Genomic DNA, 27,289 nt, shown 5'->3' on the forward strand with positions numbered 1-27,289 from the left:
TGAGTTCCTTTTCACGCATCCAGCACCAGATTCACTGATAGTAGAAGCTGCCAACCAAAGGAACAAACAGCAACATTTCCGGTCCACTCCCTCTGATAGGGACAGTAAAAGAATGGACTTACTCAGCCACAAAGTTTATGCATCATCTACGCTGCAATTCAGGGTGACAAACTATGTAGTCCTACTAGCCAAACAGGACCACAGGAATTGTGGGAAACTCATGGACTTTATTAATGACATTACAGAAGACAAGAGACAACAATTCAGAGCAGTAGTCTCTGAAGGGCAGATTATTTCCTTCATGGCACTGCTGGCTGCCCTTGATGCTGCAGACACAGCTGCCAGGTCCACCATGATGGCCGTTGTTATGCGTCAAGCTTCATGGTTTACCTCTTCTTCTTTCCCATGCAAGATACAAAATACCATGGAGGATCTCCCCGTCGATGACAAGAAGTTATCTGCAGAGAAAACCAATGAGGTGCTGCACATCAGGAAGGATTCCAAGTGACGCTGAGATCCCTAGACATCCATACTAAAAGAAGGCAATACAGGTATCAGCCTTACCAATACCCATGATACCCAGCTTACACACAACAACAACAGAGGCCGTACGACCATCAGCAGCAAAGCCAGAGATCTAGGCATCAACGATGACACCTCACACCATTGGCACCGTCTCAACCCCCTCCACCTAATAAGCAGATCTGAAGCCTTGGTTGAGGGTATAGAAGACCTCCCACCCACTCCAGCGCTTATACTTCCCATCCAACCTTTTGATCACTGTTTGCTCCCATTCTACCACAACTGGCGAGCCATCACTATGGGCAGATGGGCCCTTGAGGTCATCTGACTGGGCTATTCCATCAACTTCCTGTCCATACCCTCCCCCACCCGGTCCCTCTTCAGGGACCTCTCTCACGACCACTTGCTCCACCAAGAGGTGCAACATCTTCTACAAATAGGAGCAGTGGAGACAGTGCCCAATCAGCACAGAGGAAAGGGGTTTTACTCCCACTATTTTTTGACAGAAAAGAAAAGTGTGGGATGGCGACCCATTCTCAACCTCAGGCTACTCAACAAGTTTGTTAAAAAGCAAAAATTCAAAATGGTTACCCTCACAACCATAATTCCAGCTCTGGAGCAGGGAGACTGGTTTTCAGCCCTCAACCTGCAGGATGCTTATTTGCATGTAACTATACACCCTGCCCACAGGCATTTTTCTCAGATTTGTTATGGGCTCAAATCACTACCAATACAGGGTTCTGCCCTGTGGCCTTTAAACAGCACCCTGCGTCTTCTTCACAATTCTCATGGTGGCAATGGTGCACCGCTAGAAAAAAGAAGTAATAATTTTTCCTTACCTGGATGATTGCCTGCTCAAGTCGCACACTCTCGATGAGGCCATCCAAGCCACAGAAATGACCATTGACTGCTTCCAGGGCTTGGCCTACAAATAATAAACAAAAAAAATCCACATTAACCCCTACTCAACAACTGGAGTTCATAAGCGCTCACCTTGATTCCATAACCAGACTTACATTTCTCCCATTTGACAGATTCAACACCATAAAGAATCTTGTCGCCAAGTTGCAAAAGAAGCCCCCAGGTCACTGTCCACGACTGTCTGCAACTTCTCGGCCATGTGGCCTCTTGCACTTTTGTGGTCAAGAATGCATGCCTTTACTTGTGGTGCCTGCAGGGTTGGATGACCACCATCTACAGACCAAATGTGCATGGTCTAAACAAACTTCTATCCATACCTACCAAAGTCAAGGACTCACTCACACAGTGGACTCTTCCACACAACCTCTGCTCCGGAATCCCGTTCATGCAGGAGTCCCCCTCTGTTATAATTACCACAGATGCTCCCCTCATGGATTGGGGGGCACATATGGTACACCACACCACTCAAGGACTCTGGTCCCCTACAGAAGCTTCACTACACTCATAAAGCTATGAGAGCTCTGAGCAATCCACAACGCCTGCCACCAATTTCTCCCACATATCCAGAACCAACACATCAGGATCATGACCAACAACACCAACTGCATGTTTTATATAAACGGACAAGGGTGAGCTCAATCCCACTCACTCTGCATGGCGGCTATGAAACTTTGGAATTGGTGCCTCCAACACAATATCACATTTCAGCCTCCTACCTACCTGGTTCACTAAACACCACTGCAGATGACCTCAGCAGATCTTTCCCCCTAGATCATGAATGGGAGATAAACGATACAATCCTACACAACATATTCAAAATATGGGGCTACCCACAACTGGATCTTTTTGCAACCACGACCACCAAGAAATGCCCAGAATTCTGTTCCAGAGCGGGCTTAGGAAAGCACTCGATGTGAGATGCTTTCCTGATCAAATGGAGTGACAATTTACTATACGCATTTCCCCTGATATCGCTTCTTCACAGGGCATTACAAAAAATACAAGTGGAGAGGGCCAGGGTCATACTAATAGCCCCTACATGGCCCAGGCAGACATGGTACCCATTTGTAACAAGGATGTCAGTTTGCTCCCCGATTCCATTTCCTGCCCCTTCCAAACCTATATTCACAACACAGGGGTCAACTACACCACCCCAAAATAATGATGCTGCACCTCAAAGCATGGCTCAATAATGGTTCTCTAATGAGGAACTAGATTGCTCTGAACAGGTACAAAGAGTACTGTCACATAGGTGGTACATGTGGATTGTGTTGTGCTATGTCCATAAGTGGCCTAGGTTCATTCACTGGTGCTCCGCCAGGCAAACCATTCCTGCTTCTGCGCCTCTTTCACTACTACTAGACTATCTGGGCTCTCCTTTAGCTCCATAAAGGTACATCTAGAAGCAATTATGGTGTTTCACTATAAGACCGAGACACTACTATCTTTGTCAACCCCATCACAAAGCGGTTCCTCAAGGGCCTCCAGACCCTATACCTGGACCACCCACTCAACCCTGAGACTTGCACTTGGTCCTCACATGATGCACCAACCATTTGAGCCGCTAGCAACATGCTGCCTCCAACATCTATCCATGAAAACTATGTTTTTAGTTGTCATTACATCTGCCAGATGTATAGGAGAACTTGGAGCGCTTATGGCTGACCCACCATACACTATGCTTTTTAAGGACAAAGTCACACTCTGAACACATTCCAAATTTCTCCTGAAGGTGCATTCGTCCTTCCACCTCAATGAACCTATCCATCTACCAACCTTCTTTCCTAAACTGCATGCAAACACTTTCGAAGCAGCAATGCAAACACTCAGCGTGTTTATTTGGACAGGACTAAGCCATTTAGGGCTTCCCCTAAACTTTTCATTTCATTGCAGAACGATCCAGAGGCAAATCGATCTCTACCCAGAGACTATCCAGTTGGATAGCAGCCTGCATCCACCTATGCTACCAACTAAATAATATGAATCCTTCAACTTCTGTTAGGGCACACTCCACCAGACCTGTGTCAATGTTGGTGGCATTCTTATGTAACATTCCCCTCACAGATATGTGCAAAGCTGCCACCTGGGCTTCGGGTCATACCTTTGCTAAACATTATGCTCTTACTCAGGGACCCTCAAATGGGCCAAGCTGTGCTGTCTACAGCTTTCTTACTAGATCCAAAGTCCCTACCTCCTCAAGAGATGCTGCTTTTCAGTCTCTTGGAGTTGAGCACCCACAGGGACATCTCTCTCTCTCATAGAGGAGGTTACTCACCTGATGTTGTTCGAGATGAGTGTTCCTGTGGGTACTCCACTACCCACCCTCCTCTCCTCTACTTCAGAGTTTGGAGTGGTCTCCGTTGTAGAGAAGGAACTGAGGAGCCCGGGCTGTGCGTGCGTTATTGAGGCACCATCGTGTGCGGCCTGTGTGAGTACTGCTGTAAAAATCTCCGAGTGAAGGCACAGGGACACACCAACATCTGGAGTGGAGCACCCACAGGGACACTCATCCTGAAGAATTACTTGAAGAGTTACTGCACAGGAGGAATAATCTCCACTTTTCTACCTTTGTGTAGGGAGAGGGGGAATGTGGTTGGGGTGTGTATGTAAGATAATACAGACTGGATTCTAGGGTGACCAGATAGCAAGTATGAAAAATCGGGATGGGGGTGGGGAGTAATAGGCCCCTATAAGACAAAGCCCCAAATATCGGGACTGTCCCTATAAATCGGGACATCTGGTCACCATACTGAATTCACTGCAAAGTCCCAAAGATTATGAACTTTCACCTGTGGAAGTGCACCAGGAAATCCACGAGACTGGGCTTTTTATCAACTGTCACCTTCCTCTTTTTTCTTAAAAAACACACAAAATGAGGAAACAAATTCAAAATTGTAGCTAATGTTACCTTAAATTTATAGCTGAAAATGCTCAAAAGTCAAGAGCTGCTAGTGTTAAGGTTCTTCTAATAACTTCAGTTCACCCACGTTACACATATTTTGCAGTAATAGTAATTCTAATAAATACACGTATTAATAGACAGTGTAAGTGCAGTTCTACTCTGAAAAAGAGCTATGGAAAAATAGCCTCTTCATACTCAGCAGAGCCCACTCCCAATGTATATTAATCAGAATCCAATCTGATATCTACTATTTTCACACCTGTTATTCCTGCTGAGCCAATACAACTGAGAAAGAGAACAGGGCCCTATTCTTCCCATCCCCCAGGATTCAAGTGACTGCCATTGAAATTCTAGTTGTCCTTGATTATCAGCAGCAGAACTGTTATTCTAAAGTCCAGTTAGTTCTATGTTGTTGAACAAAGTTCTAGCTTGTTACACTTGTACAAACCTCCTGAAGGCAGTGGGTTTGCACAGGTGTCGCTGAAAGCATAAAATGGCCTAAGAACCCATTCCAGTAGAGTTGCAGAACATGGGTTGAATGCACAGAGCTGACAGAAAAAACAGCCTACATTATAAGTAACTCATCATTTTGGGTGTTTCTTATTGAGCGCCCAGAAACTGAAACACCCAAAGTCATTAGCCACTTCTGAAAATTTGGGCCAATTTTTTTTATTAGAAAGCTGAACACAGTAGGTATGGATTACTGAGCGACAATGAACGTTGAACCCCACAATAAGAATGTTACACTGTTTAAAATAATAGATGCACTGTTTAAAATAATAGATGAAGTCTGACTCCAGATCTTATTTTTGTAGCTTGGTTCCAAGTCCTCACATCCCACACACATTTAGGTTTTGGTTCAGATCTATCCCTAATTATAATCTAATTAAATACATGAATCCATGTTAATATAATGTGAAAGTTAACAGTTTAAGAACTCAAAAACCAAGGCTTTCAAAAATCAAGGTTCTCTGGGCAACCTTGAAGTGTGGTTCTGAAAAGTGACAGTACAAATGGCTTTTCTGCCTCAGCAGCTGTGGTCAAGACATTCTTGTCCACACTGCAGATAGCCAGCTCCCTAAAGAAAAGCCATACACACGGTCATCAGTGACACCCTTCTGGGAAAAACATTTGGTTTCCTAGTCAGTTTGTATTTGCTTGTGAGGATTCATTTATTATTGCTAATGTGGTGGGTTGTTGGTGAATATGTATGTTGGATCTGGTTTATTATTGGAACACTTGCCTAGTAAGATATTTTGAGGGAGAGGTGGTCACAAGGTGCTCAGGTGACTTTGGACAGGACTGGCTCATAGAACAGTGCCAAATCTTTTCCCAGAGCATGCCTACCACACGCCCACACAGACGCCGTCCCAAGAGGGATAGGCTGAAACAGCAGTGTCTTTACTCTTTACTGCTTATCCACTGTACCTTGAGCTCTGAGGGCTCTGTGAGGGCACAGCAACTCTGAGGGCACAAAGCTGGTAGAAAACGGTACGTTTTTGCTGTGGAAAACTTAAAAAAGAAATGGGGGGGGGGAAACCTTTTCTGAAACTTCTTATTCTATCTGATGTTTTGATGGGAAAAAACCTCAAACTTCTAAGGTTCAAAAACCTGAAACAACCAAAACCCATAAACATTTCAGTTTTGGTTTACGAAAGTTAAAACATTTTCTGGGTTTGGTGGTTTTTGTATTTCCATTTTTGATTTTTTTAATTGAAAAACTGGAAATATTAGAGACAAACTAACATTTTCATTTTTTTTAAAAAAAGGCTGTTTTTCAGTGAAAAAAATGTTTTGACAGAAAAATGTTAACCAGCTTCAGTCCTTCTGTCATCTGTTCCTCTTTTCTCCTCTTTAGTAGGAAACCACCATCAACGACTCCTTTATTTCTCTGCAAAAACACACACAGCCATTGTCTGGGGCAAGAGGAGTGAAGAAAGGTCAGACACTGAAATTCCCTTGAACCAACCCTTCCTCTGGGTTTGGAGGGCCATAAAAATAAAAATGTAGTGTTATTATTTGGGGCTGAAGCCATTCATATAATCTGCCTGTTTTTGAAGAGAGCCAGAGTTTTCAGGGCTGAATAAAACTGTGTATAAACTCTAGCTTGCAAAATAGTAGGTCACTCTTCTCCAAGCTGACCTTCCTCTCTGACTGGAAATGCTGGATTTCCTCTATTGTGCCCATGTGAATCAAACAAACTAAACAACCTTCCTTCCACTGCTGACTCCTCATTTGCCTTAGTGTCACTAAAAAAAGCAATGGCATGCAACAGTGCACACGTGATGCAATGAGCAGGATCACCGTCTGTTTCTGCCTCTGTTGTTTTCTTTAACCATGTCTGTTTCTGTATTTTCCCCCTCCATCTCTCTAGCAACTAATAAGTTTTAAATACCTCAAACTATCCTAACAAATTCTAGATCTACTCAGCCCTGACAGTGACTGGGAGGATAGGAGACATCAAAGGAGCAAAGGTACCACACTGAAGAGGAAATCTGGGGATCCCTCAGACATGGACCTGGGCAAGAGCCCATTTTTATAACTTAGAATATTGTGTAATTGGGCTGCTGAGGGGGAGGAGAGATCATATCATTTCTTGTCTATTTTTTAAAGATAAGAATTAAGCAAGATTGTACTTGCTGTACCCACAGGGCTTTCTCTATTCGGCACAAGTTTCACATTTGACAACTTGGGCCTGGCTGGCTGAAGTGAAGACTAAGGGAACTATCTCGCTATCAGGGAATGAGTCACACAATCCTGATTTGCACATTGTGTTCCAAAACTTGTGTGAATGACATGGAAATTATGTGAAGTATTGCCCTGTCTTTGGCATCCCACAACACAGCTAGGTAGTGTAGCTAGGTGCATGTCAACTTGAGAGAGGAGCAGGTCCTCTAAAAACAGGGGTTGAGACTCCAGAACAAAACTGGTTTAAGACCAGGCAAAACTGAGCAGCTTTGATGTATTCTCTTCCAAATACCATGAAAGTGGAAAACATATGTGGTGCATTGATTATGTATTTTGGTAACTCTCTTCTCCACTGTGTCAAAAGGAATATCCTAACTACAACAGTGAGCTAGCATGTATCATTGTTCCATTTACGTAGAAGTGAAAATGCATTTTGTTGATTTATTTTTTAAGTGAGGGACTACATTTATCTCCAGTGTAGTGACTGCACTGAAATCAATAGGATGATTTTGGTCCAAATTGTTTAAGATGAATTGCAAAGTTTGTTTTTTTTTAATTCATGCAGAAGCGTAAACATGTTTGAATGAGCCCAAAGAAAGAGGGAGAAAAAAATTATGCCTGTCCCTTAAAAATGCAATTAGCAATGTACCAAAATAGGTACGAGTACCTTTCCAATTCCTTTTGTCCTCTGCAAGAGTAAGTATGAGTATTCCATTCCACGATTCCAATCCTGCAAAGATTAAAGTACATCCATAATTTTACTCATGTGAGTAGTCCCATTGATGTCATTCCTGAAATCATGCAAACAAGTTTCGAATCAGTGAGACCACTCATGTCAGTCAGAAAACACAGGTGCTTAAATCTTTTCAGGAGCGGAGCATAGATCCCTATTTTAATTCCCTCAGAACTGTCTCAAGGTGTTTCTTCTTGGGCTAAAATGTCAGTAGATTTTGTACTAGTGGAGGTCTTTCGGAAGGTTACCTGCCCCATCCAGAAACAATAAGAACCTAAAATCAGCCAAATAAACTAAATTTCCATTCCAATTCTGTTCCCCATACACTGCTAATTTAGCAGTATTCCATAGCTCTTTTATGATACAATCCTACAAACTCTTACTCATATGAGTAATAGTAGATTTCAGTCTGACTCCTCATGTGAGGAAGGAGTGATCATGTGAATAAGGCTTTTTCATGTATTACAGTATTTCAGTGATGAGTGAGGTACTGATGCTGCTGTAACCTAGCCTGGCTGTGTTCTTGGCCTCAGACTCTACAATTGGTCCAGCATTTGGTGGTGTGAGTCTGATGGTATGTCTACACTGGAACTGGTTGCAGCTTGGGTAGACATACCTGTGCCAGCTTTGATCGAGCTAGCACGCTAAAAATAGAAGTGTGGCTGTGGCAGTACAAGCAGTGGGAGGGGCTAGCCATTCCAAATACTGTCCTGTCTGAAACCCTAGGTATGCATGCAGGCAGCTAGCCCCTCCTGTCACTCATGCTGTCCAGATGCACTGCCTGATCAGAGCTAGCCTGATTAAAGCACTAGCCTGATCAGAGCTAGCAGGACTTTGTCTACTTGAGCCAGAAATTACATCTTCCAGCTCCAGTGCAAGAAACATCCTGAGAGTCACCAAGAAGCGTGTCCTGCAGGATACATGGCAACCTTAAACTTCCTGTTGCAGCTTAACTCTGTATGGCACATGCAGATTGGGCTCTAGGAGCGTATCCTTGGTGTCCAGTCCACATTCTAGTGTGGGTAAAATGCTACATTTTAAACTGGATAAGGTACTCTTCACTTCCTGTTCTAGAACCTGATTCAGAAATTCACTGAAATATGTACTACTTAACTTTAAACATGTGCTTAAGGCCTATTGAACTCAATTGAGTTAAGCACATGCTTAAGTGCTTTCCTGAATCAGGTCCCTAAATTGTTGTATAGTGTTGCATTGTGTGCTGTTAAAATTTGGGATCCTGCAGAATGAATGATTCTATATAAATATAAGACATTGACTATGACTATTCTTATTGATTTTTTTTCTCTTGCTTTCCCTCAGCCACAACATAATTTTTTTTTTAAATAACGTTTTAGCAAAGTCAGTTGACCTATTTTTGATTTGTGCAAACTTGGAAGAAGAGTCCCTTTTAAAAAAATAAGTTGCCTTTTTGTGCTCAGATAACTCAAAGCAGGTTAGTTCTTTACTCACACTTGATTTGAACTTAGACCTCAGCGAAAGCATTTGACATGTCTGAGGAAAGATGTTTCACAAATAAGAAGTTAGACATAAACAAAGATGATGATAATTGTACTACACATAGAATCAGCTTCTCACTTTTGTTTATATTTGAACCACATTCCTTACAACCTGTCATTGGCGTTAACCCTCATTTAGAAGGTGTTAAACTATAAAAGAAACTCAAATAAAGAGTTGTCCAATAGATTCTTTATGCGAAACAGAGATTTGATTGATTTGGTTGAACGTATTACCTTTAAAGCTTTTCCTGGCTATTTTCAGTTGTAATTTCTGATCACCACAAGTAGCTGAAGAACAATCTCTCTCATGACAGTCTTGTTCACATTAAAGTTCTTGAAAAAATGGCTCTCCTTCACCATGCTAGCAATCAAATCCAACATCTAATCACCACACATGCACACATCCAGACTCACTTGCTGTAGTCCATGGAGACAGTGGTTATTCAACCCCCCATTCCACTCTCCTTATTACCAGCTTGGAAGAAGAACAGAAAATAACTCCTAAGGGACCACTGCTTAATTTTTGTTGTTCAAAATTCCTAGCCTCTTCCAGCTTCAAGAACTTTAGTATGTTTTTCCAAAATCCTTCCTGTATTTATCAAAAACATTATAAAATTGTGTTTTTAGAAAGAAAATACTGCTTCTTCATCTGCCACTGAATCCTTGGCACTGATTTCTGCTTTCGCTGCAGAGCTGTAGCAGCAAACAAGAGAGCTGACTCCATTGGTATAGGAGACAAGAAGCTGAAATCAACCCCGGTAAAGTGCTATAAGTGTTGTAGCACACCAAATCCTTTTAGATACTTGGTATCATGCCAGGTGTACAAGAGGCTCTGAGGTAAGTGCTGAAGGCACTTCAAATGCTAGGCCTAATAGGGTCCTGTTTTAGGAGGGTTCCTAATAGTCACACTCACATGTCTACTAATAAAGATGATCTTTACTAGGGCTTGCAGGAAGAAAGGCTGTTCATCCCATAGACTTGATATATTACACTTTACTGGAAAAAAATATGGAAGATATAGTCCCTAGGAAGTTCTACTGGGTGATTGTTCAACAGAGAGGTACAAGGGGAACCTGACTTCTTGGGGTTCCTCAACTCTAGGACCACAAGTGTCTCTTCATACCCATCTCTTTCTTAGAGGGCAAACAAAATCAGGCCTGAGCTTGATGCGGTTTCTGTTTTCCTGGTGCTGTCTGGCGGTCTCAGTAGGCCCTTCTGCATCTCCTGTGTGGCTAGTAGTGCTCATGGTCCCACAGAACTGTGCTCAAGGGTTTCTCTGGGGCCTGCATCAGTGAGTATGGTTCCCCCAAATGAGCCTCTTAATTCTCAATCCGCAAGGTTTATATTTATTCTTATGTCCTACCCTGAGCTTGAGTTGTCCCCAATGACTGAAATATCCCTATTTAGAGACCTACGGCTTGAGTCAACTGTGCTAGCACAATGGACACAAACTGCACCCTAGTTGAGGGTAGGTGGCTTGTCTCTGCCCCATCATAGAGTTGCAAAGCTGACTCTCCAATGGGCTGCTCCCTTCTTTCCAGCCTGCTTGAGTAGGGTGGCCAGATCGTTCAGAACACCAAGATTTTTTTTTAATGTAGCCTTTTCCCTTTTTGCAAACTGCATCAGGACTGGGGTTCACTTGGTCCTTTTAGTTCACAGTCATATCTACTACAGCGTCTGAGTCTCCCACGATTGGCAATTGGGAATGCTTTTCTCCACATGTCCATGGGTATAGAAGGCATCTTACTTTTCAGAATTCAAAGGCAGACAGTGGGCTATTTCCCAGGACGATGATGGGGCGAGGGGAACAAGTAACTGGTGAAAAAATGTGGATGAATAGATAAAGGAGAGGGCAAGTGAGGGCAAAGACTAGGTGGAAAGGGGATGTAGATTGAAGGATGGAAGATAGAGACTGTCTACTGCTATGTGTCCATGCAGTGCCTAGCACAATTCTTGGTTGACCCTTAGACACTACTGTAATAAACATGATTAATAATAAAATGCCGATTAGGTACAAAATGAAGAAAAGGAAATACAAAATCAGAAAACACAGAAGGAGGAAGAGATCAAAATCCATATCAGGAGGAGAAGGGCAAAGAATCCCGTAGAAATCAGAACAGAGGAGAAAAACAAACACACAAAACCTCCAAAGCAGCATATTATAGAATAATTTATAAACTATTCCCCTTCTAACCAAGCTCATTAACAATTTTCATACACTTAGGTTTGCTATGAGATCTCTTTCACTGTGTAATATTGACCAAGTCATCATAAGCAAAAGCCCTTTGACAATGTGCCTTATTTGCTATAATAGGAAGCAAGTTGCTTGCTCAGTGAATGGATCAGACCCACGTTCCCATCTGCATTATAAACATGTTTTAAGGAGTCTGCCAAATATTCAGTATTAAATTATTTTATCTCCCTCTGCCTACAGTTCTCTCCCAATAGCCTTAATTCTTCCAAATATTTAGTTCAACAATCTCTTCTTTTAGCAATCCACACTCTCTTAGCTCTGTAATCCCACCTTTGGCCCAGTTTTAACAATTCAACACACTGCTGTATGCACATAGCAGGTTGAATAGTAAATCTGAGAGTATTGTTGTGAATAGCTTGGTTTGCTATGAGTCATGGGGTCATATGCTGTATTTACAGAGAATTGGACAAATCACTGGGTATTTAGAAAAGTTTCACAAACTGTAATATAAATTATTATTTGTCCAACAATTCACCCTGAAATGTGATTTCCCCCTCCCCTATTTTTTAGGCTCTTGTTTAAAAAATGTCATTCATCTGGGGTTTGTTCCTGCAGGATCCTGAGTACTTTTGTGAGCTACGGTGCACCCGCAACTTTTGCTGAGCTCAGTGAGTGGTGAGCACACTCAGCCCCTTGCAGGATTAACCCCCTTTCAGGGAGCGGAAACATGTGACTTAATTTGCAGAGGATGGGTCACAACTTTACGCAGACTTACCTATAAGTACTTAGAAAAAGTGAATGGGGTTATTAGAAAATAAGAATTGGTCCACAGACAATTTGCTAACTGAAAGGGGAAAAATTTATGCAATTATTATTCATAATGAAGAGTTCAATCAGCTCTGGCTATAGTGTTTGAATTAAACATGTGGTCTCCCTTTAAGTCTCATAGAGGTTTCAGCTTAAACAACAATCCACTAAAATATCTGAAATCAAAATCATTAACTTTAGCTGCTTAGTCAAAGCCCCAAGGCTTCTTGGTGTAGCTTTCCTTAGATTACTTTAGCATGGGAGAAAAGAAGTGCTTGGTGACAACGCTGGCTTCCATGACAGCAAGAGATTGCTGACATCATTGACTGTATGCTTCTTCCACAGTGAAGCAGTTGAATTGGTGTGTAATTGATTTGTGCATCCGGAAGCTATAAAAATACATCTGATTTCCCAGCTACCACATCAGTCAAATAGTTAAAACTCAAAAGTCTGACAGCACATTATATGTATAAATGTCTGATTTATATAATGTAGCTATACACGCATAGGTTTCTTTGTGCATTCAAAGGGTATCCACAGAAAGAAAAGGGTGTGCATATGCACTGCATGTAATCCAAATGAGGTGCTGGTGATTTGGGGGTGGCACTTTCCCCTCTGAGTCAGTGCTGAATCAATATCTGAATGTGGTGTTAGAAGTTACTATATTGTATCAAAGTCCTGACTACTTGTGGACATTAACGAGCCCTTAAAATCTTTCACGAGAGTACCAGTATCGTGACCAAATTCCAGCTTTAGTCCAACTCCTTGTCAATCCCTGGCCTGAAGTGGTGTTCGCTGTTGCTGTTGCTGTGTGTTGCTAAACAGCTGCCATGTTTCACTTAGAGGTGGCTGCATTTTATCAATGAGGGGAGGACTTCCCATATGAGAACACTTCCCACAGAGGGAGTAGGAAGTGCTGCAAAGTTGTGTGTGTGTGTGTGTGTTTCCAATGCTACCTTGGTTTTTGTGATGGTGGAAGGAATGAGATTGCTCCCCCTCACCCCTGAATTCTCAGTATGGCTCTTACAGACAGCTCAAGACAACACCTTGGATTTCCCCTCTCCAGCTTTTCTGAATGGCAGAAGGAAGGTGGCATTCAGTTGCATCATTAATCAAGCCACAGCAGCAGGGTGAGGGGAGACGGGGGGCCTGGAGATGTGCCAAGAAAACACCCAGCATGGGGAAGACCAGTGATGCCTAAGGTCATCCCAGTAATCTGCAAGGTTGTCTTGTAGGGGAAGATATGGTTCAGTATTACTAACCCTGGAGCTGCACATCTGTTCTCCTCTTCCGTGTCTCATAAAGCATGAAAGAAAGGATTTAGTGCACGTAGCATATTATATAAAAAAATCACATAAATAAAGTCTAAGCACAAATAATAACTAGTATTAAAAGCAAAATACTCCAGATAAAAATTACAGGAGGAAATTCAATGCGACAGTCTCAAAAATGCTTTGGTTGAAAGGAAACCCGGAGGGCTTGTTCACACAAACATTTAGTTCACAACAAACTGGAGTTTCAGAGTAACAGCTGTGTTAGTCTGTATTCGCAAAAAGAAAAGGAGTACTTGTGGCACCTTAGAGACTAACCAATTTATTTGAGCATAAGCTTTCGTGAGCTACAGCTCACTTCATCGGATGCATACTGTGGAAAGTGTAGAAGATCTTTTTATACACACAAAGCATGAAAAAATACCTCGCCCTACCCCACTCTCCTGCTGGTAATAGCTTATCTAAAGTGATCACTCTCCTTACAATGTGTATGATAATCAAGTTGGGCCATTTCCAGCACAAATCCAGGGTTTAACAAGAACGTCTAAGGAGGGGGGCGTAGGAAAAAGCAAGGGGAAATAGGTTACCTTGCATAATGACTTAGCCACTCCCAGTCTCTATTCAAGCCTAAGTTAATTGTATCCAATTTGCAAATTAATTCCAATTCAACAGTTTCTCGCTGGAATCTGGATTTGAAGTTTTTTTGTTGTAATATCGCAACTTTCATGTCTGTAATCGCATGACCAGAGAGATTGAAGTGTTCTCTGACTGGTTTATGAATGTTATAATTCTTGACATCTGATTTGTATCCATTTATTCTTTTACGTAGAGACTGTCCAGTCTGACCAATGTACATGGCAGAGGGGCATTGCTGGCACATGATGGCATATATCACATTGGTGGATGTGCAGGTGAATGAGCCTCTGACAGTGTGGCTGATGTTATTAGACCCTGTGATGGTGTCCCCTGAATAGATATGTGGGCACAGTTGGCAACGGGCTTTGTTGCAAGGATAGGTTCTGGGTTAGTGGTTCTGTTGTGTGGTATGTGGTTGCTGGTGAGTATTTGCTTCAGGTTGGGGGCTGTCTGTAGGCAAGGACTAGCCTGTCTCCCAAGATTTGTGAGAGTGTTGGGTCATCCTTCAGGATAGGTTGTAGATCCTTAATAATGCGTTGGAGGGGTTTTAGTTGGGGGCTGAAGGTGACGGCTAGTGGCGTTCTGTTATTTTCTTTGTTAGGCCTGTCCTGTAGTAGGTGACTTCTGGGAACTCTTCCGGCTCTATCAATCTGTTTCTTCACTTCTGCAGGTGGGTATTGTAGTTGTAAGAATGCTTGATAGAGATCTTGTAGGTGTTTGTCTCTGTCTGAGGGGTTGGAGCAAATGCGATTGTATCACAGAGCTTGGCTGTAGATGATGGATCGTGTGGTGTGGTCAGGGTGAAAGCTGGAGGCATGTAGGTAGGAATAGCAGTCAGTAGGTTTCCAGTATAGGGTTAGTCTCTAAGGTGCCACAAGTACTCCTTTTCTTTTAACAAACTGGAGTGTGACTCTATCCTGCACTAGGCTCTCACGAACTAACTGTCCATGTGGACCCCGTTGATATGCATTTACAGTTTGTTAGTGCACTTTGCTCTACCCTTCTTTGAAATGAGAATAGATTGAATTTAGTTCTTTAGCCAAGACCCAGATAATGTTGGATTACAGGTTAGTTATGTATTTGCATCTTTGAGAATGATGGATTTTGCCAGCTAATTTGTTTGTGGCTAGTAACATATTTGTCAAATAGACATTTAACTATTGAATACTTATAAAGAAGGAGTTTGAAAGGAACTCAAACTATTGATGTCTTTCTACAAGTAAGATAATGATAACATTCACCTTCATGGCCGAAATATTCCATGGGAATACTGACTGTGTTATTAATTTTAAAAGGCGATGTTTGGACTTAAATCAGTACATGCATCAGTAAGTGGTTCAACTAAGCTTCAGCTAGCATACAGCTCAGAGCACCAAAGCATTACTCATGTGTGCATTACCATTTTCATTTCTACTGCAGCAATAGATCATTTCCCTCCTTCCCTCCCCCTCCCACCTGAATGCTAAGAATACTGCTGCAAAACATACTTAGAAAACCCTAGAGGCTCATGGCAAGGTTTGGGCAACTGCTCATTTAAATACAAACATTAAATAAGGATAAAGCAGAAAGATTCTTTTAAACCAAGTACTGTACTGTATACATTCTCAGCAGGAATAAACAGACCTTTCCATGTAATTAGCCCACATTTTGCTTATCACAATTTGGAATGTAGAAACTGTAGAATCAATAGGCACTAGCCCAAAAGATAGTAACCTCTTCACTTTAACCTTAGACTTTCTCATATTTATCAAAGAAAAATTAAGTGTGAGGATAGGGCCGGAGAGCGTGATCATTAAAACGAAGACTGTGTAGGTGTATGTGTTTGTGACTCATTATTCACTAGGGGCTAGGTTCTGAGCTCCTTACTCAATTTTTACTATGTCCCTGCTCAAGCTTGTTCCCGCTGACTTTACTGGGAGTTGTGCCTGAGAATGGATTGAGTAACCACCTTAGAATTAAGTGCTGGAAATCTCAGTCAGTAGTTTCTAAAGTTAGATGTGGAATCTTAAACGGAATGGGCCACATCCTCAAATGGTGTAAATCAGTGCAGCTTCACTGAAGTAAATGGAACTGTGCCAATGTATACCAGCTGATGCTCTGGACTGATATCTTCATACAAAATTACAGTAATAGTCATTTTTAGAAGACCACGATATGTTCATAAACATGTATTTTGTAGCTGTAGTACATATTTATGTATCTGAAATCTGTTGAATATTTTATTTTTCAGGCTGCTGCCTGTCAGGTTGTGATGCAGGCAGGAGCCAGGTTGCAGAAAGAGGTTACAATGTAGGCAAGTCCTTTCTGAGTAATAATCTTGACGTGACACACAAGAGTCACCAGGTGTAGTGAGAAACTTAACTCAAAAACAGCCGTAATGGACACGGACCCTCTGCATTAGGAAAGAGTTGCTTCATGCTCTTGGCCTAATTCCTTTGTGTTTCATTCTGACCTCAGAATCCCGCGACTAGATTGCACCATCAATTTAGATTACAGTGTTTGTCATGCACCATGTTGCTAGTGGCAATACTGGTGTGACTTTCAATGACCTGGTTCAGTCAATATTAGTGCCTTGCTGCTGAGTAATACACATATGGGCTAGTTGAAAATGTGCGGGAGGTTGTTTTTTGACAATTGCTTTGCAGCGTCCTGTGATCTAAGGATGCGGAGGATTTATAGGATTTAGTTGAAGGCTTTGTGTTTCTGTGGAATGAGTCCATGCAGATCCACAGGAACTGGAAAAAAATTGCCCAGCTTAATGATTCAGTAAGCATTCTGCCTCAAAAAGTTGTTGATTGGTAGTATTTTGTTACCTTTATGTGACACCTGGCTATGAAGAGGAATAGAGACAATAGTGAGGTGGCAATTTTATACAATTAGTAATTCAGTAGAGCTTTTTAACCCCGTACAAGAATACACACTGTATTTCCATGCTAGAGAATTATTCCCAAAGCTAAACTATCTCTTCAGTGTATGCATGGATGGAGGATTGGGCCAGATAACTCATCATAGAATGTCCTGCTTCATATGATTTGTTAATGCCCTGAATCTGCAAAGATCTACGCACACTTGTAATCCTATTGATTTCAGTGGGATGAGTTGCATGGATACAGTTAAGCATGTTCGTATTTTTTTGCAGGTTTGGGGCTTAATTTTTAACCTTCTGTTAGTTTTGCTGAGGGAAGAAATGTATTCTCTTTTGCTGTTGGAGGTCTTAAATGTCTTTGATAACTACTCTCTCCCTTTTTCCAAAAAAATTGCAAGAGTGGCAAAGTTAAGGTTCTCTGAATGATTAAAATATCAATTCATAACGTCAGACAGTCAGTAACAGAGAGAGAGAGAGATTAGAGAGAGATATGCAGGTATCCTGGTATAGTGTCTCTGCTTCTTCCAATACTTCAGGAAATAAAGACACTTTTCTGAGATCACTGTCTGTCCTTTACAGGATTTAGGAATGCACCTGTCAGCTAGAGGAGAGCGAACATACCCATGGGTCAGGCTCTCAAGTGGATTTCACTGAATATGAGCATCTATTAGGTTAGGCAGACCTACAGGGTGGAGACAGCAGGAAATGCCTGGCATTTAATGTGGGGTTTTATTAACCAAAGCTTTGAGGGTCATCATTAAAAAGGGAGGCAGCTCTTTCATTGTTAAAGTCTGCTGGTTTTAAAAAGCTTCATAATATGTGGATCTCACAAATGTGGTTTATGGCAAATGAGAAAATGTTGTAAAGAAGTAGGAATATCCACAAGTACATCCTTTTGCATCTTAGCATTCGGCTGCCCTGTGATTACAATCTTTTATTAAAGTGCTAGAGGAAACAAGATAATGAAATGAACTATGAAGCATTTTCTGGTGCTTCTCTGTATGGAAGACTCTGTTTAAAAATAAATTACAATTGTAATTGTGGCTTTAGATTTGTCCTGAAGAAGCACAGTGTGACTGAGATAAACGGTTCTGACTTTGCTGATGGTATTCCACTATCAGACAGCTTTTACAAGACTGAACAGTTAACTCTTGAAGAACAGTAGGCTAAGTGAAACAGAATGAAGTAACAAGCAATTGTATGACGTGCTAGTTAGGTATTTAGTAGATCTGTTCTCCAGTTAATACATGTGTGCAGGGCTGGCCTTACCATGAGGCGAACTGAGGCGGCCACCTCAGGTACCAGACTGTGGTGGGGGGGGCGCCACTAGGACCCAGAGTGTGGAAAATTGTGTCTGCGGCTGGTGCATATGTATTCTCTCTGCTCTAGTTGCACAGAGATGGTGGAGTGCTGTGCTGGAGGAAGGAGGGCACAAGAGACATAACAGGCAGGCAGGAGAAAAGGTGAGAGGGAATAACAGAAAGCAGCAGGAGCTGCAGGGAGAGAGAGTCTTCCAGTCTAATGTTCCAGCCACATTGGGTTCTACAGGAACAAAGGTCTGGAAAAATCTGGCTAGAAATATGGCATGCCATGAGAAGGCAGCAAATCACCAGAGAGCATTCCATAGGTGGAAAGAGCTTGAGATGAGACTACGGTTAAAGGCCACCATAGATGATCAGCGTCAAGAGAAGATTGCATCAGAGTAATTTTTCATTTCATTTTCACTTTGGTCTCTTCTTTGCAGAACTGATGAAAAACTCTTCAGACTCTGAAGGTTTTCTGCAAAGACAAAACTCCTTGAGGAACTCATATGTGAAGGCCTTTTTGTGGATAATTGTCCTTCTCTCAGTTATAGTGAAAGTGACCTACAGCTTAGCCTTGAGAGGTTCCCAGAGGCAACTAAACAGTTTGGTCTTACTTTCAGCCTGGAAAAAAGAGAAGTCCTCTTCCAACCAGCCCCATTAATCACTGCCACTGAATAAAACATCACCATCAGTAGTATAAAATTAAAGAATGTCAATCACTTTATATAACTTGACAGTACTCAAGTGATGGTTCCCTAGATCGAGAAATATCAAACAGAATATGAAAGGCAAGCCAGACTTTTGGAAGACTTCACCATAGGATACTTAACCAGCATACTATTAAACTGTCAACAAAACTGATGATATACAATGCAGCAGTGATAACATCCTTTTTATATGGGTCTGAAACATGGAAAGTTTATTGCAGACACATTAATCAACTTGAAAAATTTCACCTGAGCTATCTTCACTCTATTCTGAAGGTCCAATGGGAAGACAAAATGTTAAACACTAACATCCCTGAAAAAGCAAACACAACCAGCATCAAGGCAATGATTATCAAAGCTCAGCTTAGATGGACGGGTCATGTTATCAGAATGGGTGATGACAGATTCCCAAGAAAAGTCTTCTATGCTGAGCTGAAATTTGAAAAATGCAGGAAGGGTGGTCAATGTAAATACTTCAAAGACACCCTTGAGCAGAATTTCAACTCATGTGGCATAAATATTGATAACTTCAGAGACACAGCCAAGGACAGACCTCAATGGAGAGCAGCTCTCGATAAAGGTTGTAAACACTTTGGGAGAGACAGACGCAAAAGACTGATTTTAAAAAAAAGGGTCAAGCATCATGCCAAGTCTTTAGTGGGAGCCTACACATTACTATGTGACATCTGTTTGTGATCTGGATCCTCGCAGATCAGACTATACAGCCACAAGAGATGCTGTGACATCATCGGCTATGAAGGACAGCCATACTCAAGTCCTGTATGTTTGATGTGTAAAAATTCATATTCAGAAAAAAGTGAAAAGAAGCTGGGATGATTAATCTGTTATCAGTCATGACTAAGATGAAGAGAGATATTTTAGCAAGACACTTGTTCTGAAATAGAAACCTTCCAAACAAAAAATGTCAAACACATGAGATTTAATTACATTCTTGATAGCAATGACTTACATCATGATCCTACCCCACGAATGCTATGAGGAGTTTTGCCATTGATTTCAGTGGAAACAGGATCATGCCCTTAGGCTCTGATTCAAGAAAGCACTTAAGCATGCCCTTAACTTTAAGCATATGCTTAAGTTTTATTGGCTCTAGTAGGACATAAGCACATGCATTAAGTTAAGCATGTGCCTAAATGCTTTCCTGATTAGGGATACTTTACTGAATTGTGGCCCTAAGGAAGATTCTTGGCACTACTAGCAATTAAGAAGTCAGAACTTGAAGAAAGGATTGAATGACCATAAACTGATGATCTCACTGAGAAGAAAGCTTATTTAAGGAAGAAACGTGATGTGTATTCCAGATAAAGAACTGATGAATCAAGGTGTGGCCAAATTTGGACAGAAGAGAAGTCAAGGTGGTCTGAAAGTAATCTTGATAGTGAAGAAGAAATAGAAATTGATTCAAGTTATGGTGATACATGAAAGCTATGTAATAATATTGGATGGGAGAGATAAGTTGCCTTCTGTTTCTCAAGGAGTGGGAGTTCTCCCAGTCTAAAGTAAGTACTCTAATAATTATCTGAAAAAAGACAAGTGCATCAATTAAAACACTCTCTTGAAAGAAGCTAATTTAGGTTTTTTAAAAATTGTTTCTGTGGCAAGTATGATTTGATCTCACTTTTTCAGCTGTCTGTCTTTCTGTTTTACCTGTAGGTATGTGTATATTTTTGTTTAATGTTCCAGAGCTTCTTATAAAAATAGTAGTTGTTAAGGGTTTACATATCTTTGTCTTTTAAAAGAGAGATCACATAAGAACTTGTTTTTTTCATCATGATAAACTTTTCTCCTACTGAGAGCAATTCCTAAGCACCAAGAACATTTTCCTGCTTAATATTCTGAAAGGGCATTTAGTAATGAACCCTTCATATCTAATAAAGGGCTAAATAGCTGTTCAGTACCTATTATTCTTTGAGATGTGTTGCATGTGACTGTTTGACTTTAGGTGTCCATGCTCCAGAGATGGAGAACTTTTTCCCATAGAGGTACCTGCTGGGCGACACACGTGCCCTCTGCACACTCATGCCACCAGCTGAGAGTATAAATGGGTGGAGACACTTTGATCCCCGTCAGTTCCTTCACACTAGAAGCCAGTATTTTAAATTACTCCAATCAGAGGTGTGCACAGTGGGGAGCAAGCAGGGGCATGCCCCCCCTATCAGTGTGGGCACAGAACTCCTCTGAGGCAGGGAGACTGAGCTCCTCTGAGCCCAGGGCTGCTGGTGGAGAAGGGGAAAGCCATGCCCACCAGAGGACGGGGAGAGAGCCAGCTTGTTCAGCCATGAAGGACACAGAAAATGCCCCTCCGAAAGCAGCCAAATTTTTATTCCTGTGCACTCCCCTGACTCCAATATAGAGGAAAAAGTGGGTGAGTCATGGAATGGACATGTGCAACACATCTCGAAGAACAGTTACTGAGCAGGTATGTATCAGTTTTTTCCTCATCGAGTGCTTGCACATGTCCATTCCACTTTAGGTGACTCACAAGTGGTCCCATATGGAGACGGTATTTGAGTCTGTTTAAACAAGGACTGAGGCATTACTCTTCCAAACTTAGCATCATCCCTAGTGGCCTGGGAGGTTGCATAATGAGTGCTGAATGTATGAACCAAAGACCAGGTGGAAGCCCTGCAAATGTCAGTAATGGGAACATGATCCAGGAAAGCTGCTGAAGGTGCTTGAGCCCCTGTAGGATGTGCTAAAACTCTCTGGGGTAGAGGATCTTTAGCAACATCATAGAACAAACAAATCCAGGAGGAGATCTAGGAAGGTATCATCTGACAGGTAACAGGCTTTCCCTTCATTCTATCAGCAGAAAAGACAAATAGTTGAGGGGATGATCAAATGCCTTAGTCCTGTCCAGGTATAATGGTGATGCACAGTGGATGTCCAAAATATTTTTTCCTCATCTTTGTGAGAATGAGGTGTTGTAGAAAAGGTTGGCAAGTATATAAACGGAGTCATATGAAAATTGGAAATTACCTTAGTAAGACATTTGGAGTGCAGGCACAAGTCAACTTTGTCCATGTAAGAACTCTATATGAGGGGAGTGTAACGGGGTTGGCTGCCACCTTGGGGCTAGGGGTCACTCTGCAGCAGTTTCCCTCTTCAAGGACCCTTAATAACTCATTCTGTCCAAAGGTAATTACAACATTTCCCTCGTGGGTCCAGTTTATTCAGTCCTTACACACTGGCCCTCCAGGCCCCAACTCCAGTTCAGTGTCTTTTTCCCCTTAGGTAGGGAGTCATGAGCCCTTCTTTGCAGAAATGGAGTCCCAGTTCAAAGTCTCTCTCTCTCTCTCTCTGCTCCCTCTCCTCCCAAGTTGCGGGTAAATACTAAAATAGTCACTGGACCAGAAAAAGAGTGAGAATGGCTCTGTTGCTTGGTGGTTAGGGCACCCACCTGGAGGTTGGAGTCCCATGGTGTGGTGCCCCTGCTCCAATCACTTTTTCATTATTTATCCACAGTGGAACAGTTTCAACAGGGGAGACTGGGGAAGCCTCATATCTGACTATCCTGTAGCTCAGTGGTTAGAGCCCTGTCCCTGAGAGGTGGGAGAGCCCTGTTCAAATCCTTTCTTCCCCATTAACCACTTGAACCGTGGTCTCCCACATCCTAGGGGAGTGCTTTAAACAGTGGGCTAAAAGTTATAAGGTGGGTAGTAGCATCACAGGGAACTGATTTGATACATCCTGCTGGCTACTGTGGGAAAGCTTTATTGAAGAAGAGACTCAACAGAGTCTTGCAGATGTTCTAAAGTCAGTCAGATTCTGGATTAGCTTTATTTCCTCTGGAAAGTCATTCCACAGTTGAAGCCTCTTCAACTGAGAACCCTTTTTCTTCTGATTTTCCCATGTTTCATCCTCAACTTTGTCAGATGCATTTTCCCAGGAGAGGGCAGTTGTCTTGGTATGAAGCTGCATCTTCATACTTGATGGCTTTGTAGATTAGGACCAAGACCTTGACTTGGCACTGGCAGCAGACTGGCAGCCAGTGGAGAAATCAGAGCACAAGGGTGATATGTTCACAGTACCTGAATCATTCTGCACAAACTGCAGCCTCTACATTGCTTCCACTTTAAGACCCGAAGATAGTAAGCTGCTGTAATCAGTTCTTGAGGTAACAAATGCATGGCTCCGAGAATGGGTGACAGTTCCTAGCAAGATGCAATGGAAGAAGATATTGTTTTCCCTGGCGTTACCTGCTAGTCTAAGCTTAGTGAGGAGTCAAACAGGACCTTGAGGCTTCACATCACTTTGAATTACTTAAAAACCAATTTTAGTTGAACTAGTGCAACTTTTGTATATGAACAAGGACTCAGGAAGATAACTGCATAAATGTTACATCCATTTATACTCAGTTTATGGTTAGAAGGTTGGGGATTTTTTTTTGGTTTTTCTTTGCAATTGTAAGAGCTTGAAACTTACTTTAAAAAAAATCATGGGGTTTGCAGAATCTAAATCTTTCAAGTGGGCCAGATGCAGCCTACATACTGGATGTTTAACACCGGTGATGCTGGTGCAGGACTTTTGAATCTTTAATTAAGACCTAAACTAATATCTTCCAAATTGTAGTCAGTAGCCTGGCTGTTGGTTACTCACAGCAACATTCTGCACATGTAATCAAATCTCATTGTCCAGCAATAAGTGCAAATGACTGCCAAATATAACATTTTAAAACAGTACCTTGCAACTGCAAAGATACAATCCACTATACTTGTTCTGTTTTAGAGAGATATGGGCTCCCATTTCAGTCTTATGAGATAAGATATTTTTCTAAAGAGACAAGTCTGTAATAAACCATTATAGTCAAAAGGCAGGATGATCTCTTTAGCAGACAACAAAAGTTAAGTAAAGCCATATTTGTCATTATTCCATTTCATAGCGTAACATCACACCATCACATAAACTGCCCTGAAGGTTAATGGGACAACAGAGATATTTTTAGGAAAAAGATCAATTCCTCAAATATATTTATTAAATACTATGTACACTCATGTAAGAACACCAGGAAGGTTTGATTCTGTGCTGTTGCACTGCAGCAAAACTTCCAGTGAATCCAGTGAGAGTTTGCCTGTATAATGACTGTAGGATGGGCCCTTGATTTATTATAGCAGGAGTGGTAGCATAAGCTTCTATAGTCTAATGCTGTTGTCATTTGCTTATAACTTCTATATATTTTCATGTTTCAGGTTGTTAAATTTTTCAGGCTTTTACCATTTTTCATGGACTTTGGCCTCATTATCAACTGTCCCTGTACAGGGCCATCTTTAGACATATGCAGCATACCTGACCGAATAGGACACCCGAAAATTTGGGGCACCCCTGGATCTTAGTGTCCACCCATCCCACTCTTCCTATCACTGTTCTGACCCTTCCTGCAGGCTCCCATAGCTAGCTTACTCCAGAGTGGATCTAGTTACTTAAAAGTGAAAAAGCCTTCCACCCTGCCAGACCTATTAACACAACATTAAAACTGTTAAAGAGCCATTCAAGTGGCAATGAAGCCATTTAACAGGCATTTGCCAACCCCCAGGTGTATACTGTCAGTTTCTGAATTTACTGACAAAAATAGTTATGCATTACTGTAATATTTACTCAGAACATGTTAGTCTACAGGATCTTAGTTTAAAAATTGCTTTAAAATATTTCATTAGGATGTTGCTGAAAATGACAAAGTCGCATCTCTAAAAAATCCTTGAAGAGAGCCCTTAAAGGGACTACACCCCTTTCCTGCCAGATAGCTGGACAAACCAGTTTCCCTTTCTTAACTTCTGACTATCTGATGAACTAGTTTTAAGACAACCCTCTAGCAAAATCAGTACCTTTGTAAGATATAAAATCCTTTGTTATGCCTAAAATCTTTGGAAACATATTTTTTAAAGTTGGTGAAATTTCATAAACATGTCTATTGTTATGGAGATCACACAAAGTAAACTGGTGTTCCCTTTTTCTAAAAGCAATGAACATTGTTATGAACACACTAAACCTCTGTGACTGATTAATTTAAAATAATGTCTTTGTTTCAGTGAGTTAAATATGTAGTAATCTGGAATGATTACTTTCTGAAGGCTTAAGAGTACATTTAAAATATAAAATCAGCTTAGAAATACTGATTAAGAAAACGTAAAACAGAGAAGAGCTGCATCATGTATTCCATAATATTTAATTTTGTTTTTAGCAGGACAGCTGACTTGCCCTTTTTACAAAGTTTTTGCAAATAAATCTCTGACAAACTTCAGGGTATATCAAAAAACCCGCAACTGACATTTTTTATTCCCAAATGTAGTGCTTTTAATTAGGTACCTTCTGCGTGTCCAGTCTTCACCTTCTGGCATGCAGTGGAAAACATGCTCCATTTTCTTTAGAAAGAAATTGCAGAAGAGTGTTTTTTTCAAATGTCATTTGCTTCATTTGGTTTCAGGGATTTGGCTGGAAGAGGGTGATCAGGGAGTGGGAGGGAAGAGAGGAGGGAGACAGTGGGGAGAGGACAGGGCCTGGGCAGAGTGAGTGCAGGGCCTGGGGAGGAGCAGGAGTGGAGTATGGGTGGGGCCACAGGCAGAAGAGGTGGGCTGGGGAGCTAGCCTCCCCAAGCGGCAGCGTCACCCACCACCTATGACAGCAGGTAACAGCAGGTTGGCTCCCGCACACTCAGCGCGCGCTGCAGTGTCTTTAGGCAGGGGCCGTATTCACAGAGCCGAATGAGCTGGTGCCGCACATTCTGCATGAGGGAGAGGGTACGGGGGTCTCTGCAGGGAACTGTGACTCTCCGCCGCCTTGAGATAGGCCAGGCAGCTCAATGTCCTTTGCTGCCTTGTTCCACCCCCAACCTGGGCTGCGAGCCTGGGCTGCCATCAGTCATAGGGGCACCAGTTTAATAATGCTGCTTAGGGCCCCATAAATCCTAAGGACGGCCCTGTTCCTGTATGGGAGATCAGTCTACATGTGTGAGGAAGTCTTTCTTTCTCTAGACAAGTTTTGTGTCCTTCAGAACTCCTATTTCACCAAGTTCTGTTTCCCGGCCCAGTCCTTAGCCAGACTGTTCTCTGGCTTTTTGTGGCCTAATTTAATTCCCAGGGCACAATTTCATCTGCTGTCAGGCTTTCCTTTTCCAGCATGGATATCTCTCAAGCACACTCTGCTGCTCCCATCAATCCAGGAATCCCTGGCATGGAGGAACTCCCAATGAATATTGCCTCTGCTTCTCAGATAGGGAAGCCTCCAGGTTTTTAATATTGCATTAAAACAGTTTTTGTCATTTAATTTCCTAGGTTAAACAGAAAAAATAGGAAAAGAAAATCTTTGATCTATGGGGCATGTATAGCTTGCAAGATCCCTAATCTGGAAATATTGGGCTTGCGGATTTAATATGAACTGACAATTCTGTCATCAAAACTTGTAGTCCCCAAGAGTGCATGTAGGGCACAACCTGGAGAGATGATGAGAGCTCTCACCTTCCTCTGAGAAGGTGCCTAGCACCTTAAAGGGTCAGGCCCTTAACCTCTTGCACAATATTCAAGACAAGTTTCAAGCTTCAGCCTTCAGACATTTTTGCTGTAGTCTTATTTTTAAAAAGTGTGGTTGGAATTATTTTAAAATGGGGAAAAATGTATTTTTTCACTGTCTTCTGACTAAAAAATGGTGGCAGCTATTTTGCTCTCAAACTTTCCTCCAAAAGGTCTGAGCATGTGAAATTAGGGATTGAAATGGTAAATGCTTTGCAACTGGCATCTGATACTATATATATGATCAAATTCTCTGTTGGTGAAACTCCATTGACTTCAGTGGATTTACACCAGTGAAGAATTTGGCCCATAGTGAGTTTTCTAGTAGTATTTGTAAAATACATATTTTTTTTACTTAAAAATGCAATTGTGTTACATTGGGTAGAGGATTTAACATTTCAAATTAGTTTTACATTAACTCCATCTAATTAGGATTGCCTGTTTCTAAGTAACACTCCTTTGGAGCAGAATTATGCAGGAGGCAAAACATAGTTGTACACAATAAGCTCTTCCAGTGATTAAAAGAGACCTGCCAGACCAAGTGTCAGGTATGATAGAGTTCTCTTTCTATAAGGGTTCCATAGTTAGTTAATTTTTTTCAGGCAGCTTGATTCTTATCCTTGAAAACAAGATCAGATTATTTATCTAGGCTAATGAACATTTCTAAATTGGGAATGGAAAACAGATAAATGTGATGC

The 27,289-nt window shown here is 41.7% G+C and overlaps 1 long non-coding RNA gene across 1 annotated transcript in view; it reads right to left on the reverse strand.

Annotated features, from left to right (window-relative positions):
• Positions 1–207: 207 nt before the first annotated feature.
• Positions 208–27,289, reverse strand: part of LOC311526515 — a 41,969-nt gene continuing 14,887 nt past the window's right edge. The window contains exons 3-5 of the long non-coding RNA XR_014713039.1: positions 7,701–7,763; positions 1,362–1,447; positions 208–458 (exon numbers count right to left, since the gene is read on the reverse strand). This is a non-coding gene — a long non-coding RNA (uncharacterized lncRNA). The remainder of the gene's footprint in view (positions 459–1,361; positions 1,448–7,700; positions 7,764–27,289) is intronic.

Source organism: Lepidochelys olivacea (assembly GCF_965140295.1).
Source record: "Lepidochelys olivacea isolate rLepOli2 genome assembly, chromosome: 9".
Lineage (NCBI taxonomy): Eukaryota > Metazoa > Chordata > Testudines > Cheloniidae > Lepidochelys > Lepidochelys olivacea.